The sequence below is a fragment of the Mus pahari genome, chromosome X (genome assembly GCF_900095145.1).
Source record: "Mus pahari chromosome X, PAHARI_EIJ_v1.1, whole genome shotgun sequence".
NCBI lineage: Eukaryota > Metazoa > Chordata > Mammalia > Rodentia > Muridae > Mus > Mus pahari.
Genome location: NC_034613.1, coordinates 32,981,858 through 32,991,346, shown reverse-complemented (window position 1 = coordinate 32,991,346; position 9,489 = coordinate 32,981,858). Strand labels below are relative to the sequence as shown.

Here is a 9,489-nt window from a genome sequence, read left to right as displayed (position 1 = left end):
ACCATGAAGCAAGTTGGGGAGGAAAGGGTTTATTCCGCTTACACTTCCATACTGCTGTTCATCACCAAGGAAGTCAGGACTGGAACTCAAGCAGGTCAGGAAGCAGGAGCTGATGCAGAGGCCATGGAGGGATGTTCTTTACTGCCTTGCTTCCACTGGCTTGCTCAGCCTGCTCTCTTATAGAACCCAAGACTACCAGCCCAGAGATGGCACCACCCACAAGGGAACCTCCCCCCTTGATCACTAATTGAGAAAATACCTTACAGCTAGAACTCATGGAGGCATTTCCCCAACTGAAGCTCCTTCCTCTGTGATAACTCCAGCTGTGTAAAGTTGACACAAAACTAGCCAGTACATCCACATAGTTAAAATAATAGATATGAATCTAACATTAAGTTTCAAAAATATAGCCTCCTATGCCAATCCCTTTCCAGAGACAGCAACATTGTGTACAGGGCCAGCCTCCTCCTTGGGGCATTAGGGTGAAAGTCAGAGTGAACGAATTTGAATGTATTGGCTGCCTGGTTACCAGGGATTCCTTCAACTCTGGCAAAGTAGATAATTTTGCTGCCAGTGACCCTTTCATTTCTGCCAACTACATGGTCTACATGTTCCAGTATGACACTTCCCATGGCAAGTTCCATGGCACAGTAAAGGATGAGAATGGGAAAATGGGAAACATCATCAATGGGAAAGCTGTCTCCATATTTCAGCCTCGAGATCCTCCCAATATCAAATGGGGGTGATGCTGGTGCTGAGTGTATTGTGGAATCCACTGGTCTTCTCACTGCCATGGAGAAGGCTGGAGCTCACTTGAAATGGTTGGGGTGGGTAAAAGGATTTATCTTCCCCTTCTGCTGCTTCCATGTTTGTGATAGGTGTGAACTATGAGAAGTATGACAACTCACTCAACATCATCAACAATGCCTACTACACTTTAGTGGTTTGAATAAGAATGGCCTCCATAGGCTCATATATTTGAATGCTTGGTCATTGGGGAGTGGCATTACTTGAGAGGGATTAGGAGGTGTGGTCTTATTAGAGGAAGTGTGTCACTGGGGGTTGGCTTTGGGTTTTCAAAAGCTGAATCCAGGCCTAGTGTCTGTCTCTTTCCTGCTGCCTGCAGATCCAGATGTAGAGCTCTCAGCTACCATTTCTGCCTGTGTGCTATCATGCTCCCTGGCATGAGGATAATGGACTAAATAAAGCTTAGAAGCCCTAAGCAACCCCCAATCAAATGCTTATTTCAGGCTAGAGAGATGGCTCAGCAGTTAAGAGCACTGATTGCTCTTCCATAGGTCCTGAGTTCAATTCCCAGCAACCACATGGTGGCTCACAACCATCTGTAATGGAATCCAATGCCCTCTTCTTGTGTGTCTGAAGACAGCTACAGTGTACGCACATACATCAAATAAATAGATAATTTTTTTAAAAAAATGCTTTATTTCATAAAAGTTGTCATAGTCATAGTGTCTCTTCAGAGCAATAGAACATTGACTAAGACATACAGTACCAAATGTGTAGCCCCCTCTGGCCAAGGTCATCCATGACAACTTCAGCATTGTGACCATAATAACTGCTATCCAGAAGACTGGATGGATGGCTTCCTCTGGAAAGCTGTGGCGTGATGTTTGTGAGGCTGCTCAGAACATCATCCCTGCGTCCACTGGCACTGCCAAGGCTGTGGGCAAGCTCATCCCAGAACTGAACGGGAAGCTCACTGGCATGGCCTTCTGTGTTCCTACCCCTAGTGTATCTATTGTAGATCTGACATGCCACCTGGAATTGAACCCTCATTCTCTGCAACAGCAAAAAGTGCTCTTAACCACAGGTAATTGTTGCCTCCCCTCCACTAGTAGTCAGTAAATTCAGGTGTGCATTTACTAACCGTTCCCAATGCATAGTTGATTGATGACAGGCCTAGTCTTGTGTGGGTTCAGTAGCTCATAAGTTTTGGGGTGGAAAATTCAAATAACATAGCACGGGCATTGGTGAGGGGGCCCCCTCTTTGACATTATGGTAGATGGTATGTATCATTATGAAAATATATGACATACTTAACCAGGAAGCTAGAGGATATGGAGAGGGGCTAGACTTGTAACCTCTCAACTAGGCTTCCTTCTTAAAGTTTCTATCGCTTCTCAATATCATCATGCTGGGGACAAAGCCTCTAAAACATGGATTATTGGGGAAATACTCAAGCTGTATTCAAACCACTGCATATGAATACAAAACTTGAATTTAACCTAAGTTTTATAAAATTACCTTGTTCACAGATTATACAAAAATAGGTAAACTGCTGGCCACAGGAAAAGTATTTCACAATAGATGGGAGACATCATACCACACTGTCTTTATTTTCAGACATACTTTCCTTGAGAACAATTTATGAATCAGATATTCTCATCATCCCCATTTTAGAGTTGAGAATGTTGAGGCTCAATGATCTCTATAAAGTAGTGGCTTTTAACCTTGGTTGTAAGTTGGATTTTTTTTTTAAAGAATGTTGTGCTGTACTCAGAGTAGTTCTAACTTAATTGGTTTAGAACCACAGCTCTCAACACTGGATGGGTTTGCTTCCCTTCCCCTAGGGAACTATTTGGCAATGTCAAGAGATATTTTTGGTTGTACTGATGTAACATTGGCACATAGAGGGTAGACTCCAGCTATGCTTCTAAACAGCCAGAAAACACAGCATAGCTCTGTCACAAAAAAGACGTATCCAGCTTCAAAGGTTAATAGTGCCAGAATTCAGAATCACAAATGTACCGGAGGGAAAGAAATACACCAAGAAAACTGCTTTCCAGACACAGAAGGACTGATGCACATAGCAACTAAAAGACAAGTCCGAGTCATATGGAAGAAATGAAGTGGGCAGGATTCTCCATCCTTAAACCAGAAGTGATACCCAATTGACAACCCCTCAAAAAAACAAAATTAGTCTTCTCCAATGGAGTCTCACTGAGTGTACAAACCACACTTAGGGCAGCAGAATGGAGAAGCAATACAGAACTAACTTGATGGCATTTTTGAAGTTTTTCTCTTATATAGTGCTTTGTTTGGCCATTTAAAAAAATATCACTGGTTGTTGCTTATATATTATGGTTCCTAATTTTGTGTTCTTATGGTGTGTGTGTGTATTTGTTCCTTGTGCTTTTCTGTTTATTTTCCCTGCTTGTTCTGTTTTATTCTGGTTTCTTTGTTTACCCATTTGTTTTCTAGAGAGGCAGCATTGAGTTGGATGGGTGCAGAGGTGTGGAGGACTTGGGAGGAGATGAGGGAGGAGAGGCCATGATGAGAATATATTGTATGAAAAGAATTATTTTAGAAAAACAGGAAGGGGGACATTTGAAATGTAAATAAATAAAGTAACCAATAAAAAATGCAGAATCAGGTGGGACCCAGGCACTGATAGGAAAGGTTCTTCCAGCGAATTCCCACTTGATAGTTTTCTCAGTGAGTGAGCAAGAACTGGAATGTGGGAACTAGCAGGAGCTTTCTAAGAGGACTGCACGGAGAACATTTGTTAGGGACTTAGGGACAGAAGCATGTGTTGGTGCCAGCCAGAGGGGAAGAGACCCACTCACCAAGATAAGGAAGAAGAGGCTTATAGGCTAATATAGACATGAACCATTGCCAATAAAAATGTAGCAGGGCTTCCTTTAAAACAAAATCACGAGCAAAATTACAAATACTGTGTAAAAAAAATATGTTAAGGCTCAGACTGAAACCTGGTGTGGTGGTGTAATCCTGTCTTCCCAGCCATCAGGATTTCAGTGTGAGGTTTGACTAGGGTATGTAGGGAAACAGTCATAGAGGGGGCTGGGAGGGGGAGAAAAGGGAGGAGAAGGAAGGTGAGGAAGAGAGGGAGGGAGGGAAGAAAGGAGGGGGGAAGAAGGAAGGAATCAGAACATCAGTGGCTGGCACCAAAGTGTTGGATGATTTATCTTAATGACTTTGTTCATTCCGTGGAGTTCGGAATGCACGCCAAGGTTATTTGGCAGGATAATGCAGACCACAGTCAAGATGGCTGTAGGCATCTTAGTGATAACTTGCCTAGTTCCTATCAGCAGACAACTGAAATTTCAAGGGAAGACAACTGCACCTTTTCATTGGCATCTTTTTTTTTCCTTGTCTACTCTGCAGAGTAATATTGAGGGCACCAAAGGTTTTGCTAATGTTGTCCTTGGTACGTGGGAGGGAGGTTTGAGTACATTTACTTGAGTGGTTCCTGGTCCCGAATATTTGGGAAACTGCTTGAGGGAAGGATGGCTGAGAGCTCTGAGAAAAGGTAGAGTTTCTGGTGCTTTTCAAAGAAAATGCGTGTGTGAAGATGCCAGAGGTAGAAATATGGAGAGTCAGAACTATATGCTGTTTTCTAGTTTAGGCTAATGAGATGGGGTTAGGCCAGAGAGCATGAGTGGAGGTTAAATAGAGCATGCAGAAAGCACTCCAGAGAGATGCTGGGAAGATTCATAATGCAAGAATTCCAGATAATATAATGCCAAGGTAGAAGGAAATATTTCCAAAGGTTCTTTGACTACCTACTATATTGAAAACCTACCTACTGTATTTGTTAAAAATACAGACTTTTGGGTCTGGCTGAAGTGTGTGTGTGTGTGTGTGTGTGTGTGTGTGTGTACACTTGTATGTGGAGGCCAGAGGTTATATGTGGAGGTTGCCATTGGAAGTCTTTCTTAATTCCTTTCCACCTTATTTAAAATTTTCTTTATGTTTGTGTGTGGGTAAGTGTAGTCTATGTGTATATGAGTACACAGAGAGGCCCAAATAGGGCTTCAGATCCTCTGAAGGTTGAGTTACAGTTAGTGGCCCAACATGGGTACTGGGAACTGGGTACTCTGGAAAAGCAGCAAGTGCTCTAGGTCTGCTAAGCTATCTCTAACCTCTTCATGATCTGACAATTTCATTCACATATACACTAATTTTGGACACCCAGCCCTGTTGCAGATTCTTATCCATCCCCCTTTCCTGTTGAAATCCCCCCCTTTTCCTAATAAGCTCACTCCTAATTTAATGTTATTTGCTTTCACTGAATTTAATTATGTTTGCCTGAATGAGCATGAGTGATTTGTGTGTGCGTGAACCCCAGTGGTGTAGCCACTGATTTGTCCACATTACTTTTTGAGACAAACTCTCAGTGAATGTGAAAGATGTTGATTTGGCTACACTGGCTGTTCAGGAAGCCCAAGGGATCCTCCAGTCTCTGTCTTTCTAGTGCTGGGATTATAAACTATCAGAGCATCAATGGTCAACCCAACACACATGGAACCTGGAGAGAGGGAACATCAATTGAAGATTCATCTCCATCCAATTGACTCATGGTTGTATCTGTTGGGCATTTTCTTTATTAATAAGTGATGTAGGAGGGTCTGGCCCACTGAAGGTGGTTCTGCCCCTGGCAAGGTGATTGCTGTCTGTAAAAGATAGTTGTATAAGCCAGAGAAAGAGGGACAGTAGGCAGTATTGCTCTGTGATTTCTACTACAAACTCCTGCCTTGAGTTCCTGCCTTGACTTCCTGCAATCATTGACTATAACTTGTAAGCCAAAAGGATCCTTTCCTCCTTGAAGTTGCTTTTGGTTGTGGTGTTTAACACAACAACAGAAGAGCAAATGAGGACACAGGTAAACTTTGCCTTACCTGGAGTTTAATGTGGCTCCCAGGGATCCAAACTCCAGCTCTCGTACGTAAATAGTAGGCACTTTAACTACTGAGCCCTTACTCCAGTCCCAACTGAGATTTTTTTTTGAATGAAGCATGTAGTAAGACCTCGGGATAGTCTATTTAACAGGTTTTGAAAATGTTTCTGATCTATACTGAAGTTTGAGAAACACTGGTATAGGCAGAACATTGGCTATGCCTGGAAGATGATCAAGTTGTCAGTGTAATATGAGATACAGGCATCTCTTGCCTTAGGAAAGAATGTCTTCCTCAGAAGTGTCAGTTAATAGAGGATTTTCAATTTTATTCTTTTCTTATAATTGTGCCAGTGGGAATTATCACTTACTAGAAGCCAAAGTTTAAAGCTTGTACAGAGAGAGTGTTCACACTCTACTAATCTCTTAAAATTGTTACCGTGGGTAGCTAACCAAACCACAGAGGTTCAAAATTCATTGTTGTACCTACTTCTGCAGTTCTATGGCATGTTTGCCTTTTGCCAACATGCTTTATGTCAAATTTAAGTTTAGGAAACAGAGTGAATTAGGTTTAATTAATTTTGACAACCATGATAACATGCTTGTTATGATTATATAAATGAAATTTTTTTTGTGGCTTCCATATCGGTTGTATCTCATAATTAAAACAAAGATTTCACATTGGGGCAGGAATATGCTGGTTAGATGAGTAACATTAAGTACAAAATTATGTCGCACTGGATGCATTTGCATTTTATACAAAGAAAAGACTCAGAGTCTAATTATTCAAGTCTCTGGTTGCTTTGTCATTCACAGTTTTGATAAATGGTTTAAACATGTAATGAATTAATAATTTGCTATTGAGTCAATGAACTATTATTATTATTACTTCTGAAAATCTGAAGATTAGATGGATTCCTATTCTTTGCATTATTTAACAGTGTATGTATAATTGTTCTAGTTTTTAAAACTGCCCTTAATTATTTCCACTTGATTTGATAAGGCCTTTGCCTGCTCTCTGGAAGATTTTCATTTTGACAGGATGATAACAGTACGCGGCATAATGAAATTACCACAAGTCCAGTAGAGGAGAATAATGCCTTTATTGTGTGGAGATGTAGAGTGTCTATTTAGAAAATCCAGTCAGAGGGCAAATGAAATGCCTTCCCAGCTTGTTGCCAAATTATCCATTCATGAAGGTCCATGTCAATCCACAATGTTTTCAGAGTAAGGGAATCGAGGAGTCTAAGAATTGAATTTTAAGATGGTTAGAGCTGGGAGGAATTTGGAAGTTCTCAAACTCAAATGTCTCAAAGCAGCAGGTAATTATCATAAATGAGTGACAAGCAAGAGATTGCAATTAAAGAGGGATTCTTCCTGTGTTGCTTGGTGGAGAAACGTGATCTTGGTGTTCGCAAGTATTCTGATTTTGGAAGTGATGCCTCTGAGGAATGTTGTGCATGGATACCTGGCAGTTGACTCTTGTGACCATTCTTGAAAGTGAGCACTGACAGGTTATTTCCTTCGAAAGTTTCAAGAGAAAATGGAAATTTGCATGTTGGTAGTAGGACAGAAAGAGGTCGACAGAGAGATGGAGCCAACTTATGCAACTCACAGTTTAATGAGAGCTTGTCTTCTACAATAAAGGTCCCCAGAGTGGTTAGAGTTAAGACACTGTCTGAATCCCCAATGATAGGCAAACAGTTTTATTTAAAACCGACATCAAAATCCAGCTGAAATGGACACTGTATTTCCAGGAATCTGTGTGTGTAGTGTTAACTGGGGATAAGTGTTCTTACCTTCTAGAGCTGTCCTAAAAATTGCACAAGGCAAGACATTTGGGGAATACAAGAGTAAGAATCATACATAGGAAGGAGGTTGAAGTTCAAGGCCATCCTAGGCCATGTAGTAATTCCAGGTCAACCTCTATAACAGAGCGAGACCCTGCCTCAAGTAAAACAAGCAACCAATCAAATAACAGGGAGAACATGCGCAAGTGTCCAGTGACCTTGTACAGAGAAGGCAAGCAGTGAGCCCTCCCTGAGTACATTCTAATTGTTCTTTCCCCTGCCTGTGTATATATAGTAGCATTGGCCTCAACCAAGGTCAGGGTGCCAGTGTCTGCAGCTCAAGCAGGCTCAAGCTTTGCTTCCCTATTAGCAAGCTATTACCTGAAGTGCCTCTGTCCATCCCCATCATTTCCCATACTCAGATCTTCAGGGGAATTGATGAAAGTGTCTCTATCTGACTCTTGCTGCCATTCCTGTTAGTAGGCAGGATTGGAAGCCATTGTACTTGGTAGTTAAGGTAGAAGTTGATTTAATGAGGGGATGTAGTAAGGAAGATTAGGGCATCCTTTTGCCACCAGTTTCCTTGTCCTCTGGTTCTTACATTCTCTTTGGCCTCTCTTCTATGATGTTCTCTGAACCCTGGAGGGATTGATATAGCTGACACTTCGGTCCCAGAACTTCACTGTCACTTGTTCTTGGGACTTCGCCCAGCTCTGAGTCTGCATCAGTTGCTAATTGTCAAAAGCTTCTTTGATGTAGACTGGTCATGACATTAATCTCTGGATAAAACAGGAATGTTTAGAAGGCAGTGTAACCCTCCAATTTTTTTTTTTAATTTTTGGTTTGTTCCTTGGTGAGGACAAGTAGTCTGTTTGATGGCAGCCTTGGCGTAGGTCCAACCTGTCCCTTATTAGCTCTTGGGTCACATTTCCATAAGCAATAGTCAGAGTCACTTAGATTGAAGTAGCTGAAATAAGAAAGTTCTTGGAAAAATTACTTCATGTCTCTCTGGAGCATCAATACAAGTGCTTTCTCTGCCTCTAACAAGAGGCAGAAAGTTTTCAGCCTTCACTGGCCACTGAATGTCACTGTGGTTCCAAGGAAATGCAATAAAGGTAAGACTCCTTTGGTCTTAGCAGTTACTCTGGAGCCTGGGACAAAAGAAATGTGCAGGTTAAATTGGCTCCAATATTCTCTAGATGCTTGTACAATGGTTGTGATGTACCTATATATGTTTTCTGTTTTATAATTTATTTGTGAGGCAAACCAACAATTGGAACAAAAAATTTGCATCAAAATTTCCAAGTCTTCAAGTTCTATATGATAAAAACCAAAAACCCCAGGTTGTGACTCTGGTTGTGCCTAACCCTAGTTAGATTCCTTCAATAGACAGATGGAGAAGCTGAACTAAAGAGAGAGGGCACACTCAGAGCCAGGAAGGAGCTACCTACTAGCAGCCTCAGCACCTGCTGGGGCTACCAGCAAAGTGAAATCACCAGCTAGTGATGCTCCCCTTGGAGGAAGAGCCTTCATAGGATTTGTTTTGGTACCACAGAGGTCCTATACATTGTCTGGCATATAGAAGGAGTTCATAAAATGCTTGAATGACTTTAGCCTCCTTTATAGAATGGCTCTATGCTTACTTCCATCCTACCAGTTATGCCAGTGAGGTTTGATGATCCATTTAAATTTTGGTTGGATAATGGAGGCTAGGTTGTCTTTTGATAGAGTTCTTCATACAAAAGGGTTTTCACATCTTCCCTGTGTTTCAGATCTACCAACTACCCAAGGGGTCATAGTAATAAGAACCATGACTGAATTACAATTGGGAAAAGCTAGAGTGGGTTAGGGACAGGAATGAAAGGAGTAGAGTAGTCATTCCTCTTCACACAAGAGAAACAGGCAGGGAAAGTAGACACAGAAAGATTTACTCTAAACTTTGAAATGATTATTTCTAGTGGAATGCTCTCCTCCTGTCATAACGAGACAGGATCTCTCTCTCTCTCTCTCTCTCTCTCTCTCTCTCTCTCTCTCTCTCTCTCT

The 9,489-nt window shown here is 41.6% G+C and overlaps 1 pseudogene; it reads left to right on the top strand.

Moving 5' to 3' along the window:
- Positions 1 to 482: 482 nt before the first annotated feature.
- Positions 483 to 9,489, top strand: part of LOC110313783 — a 10,169-nt pseudogene continuing 1,162 nt past the window's right edge.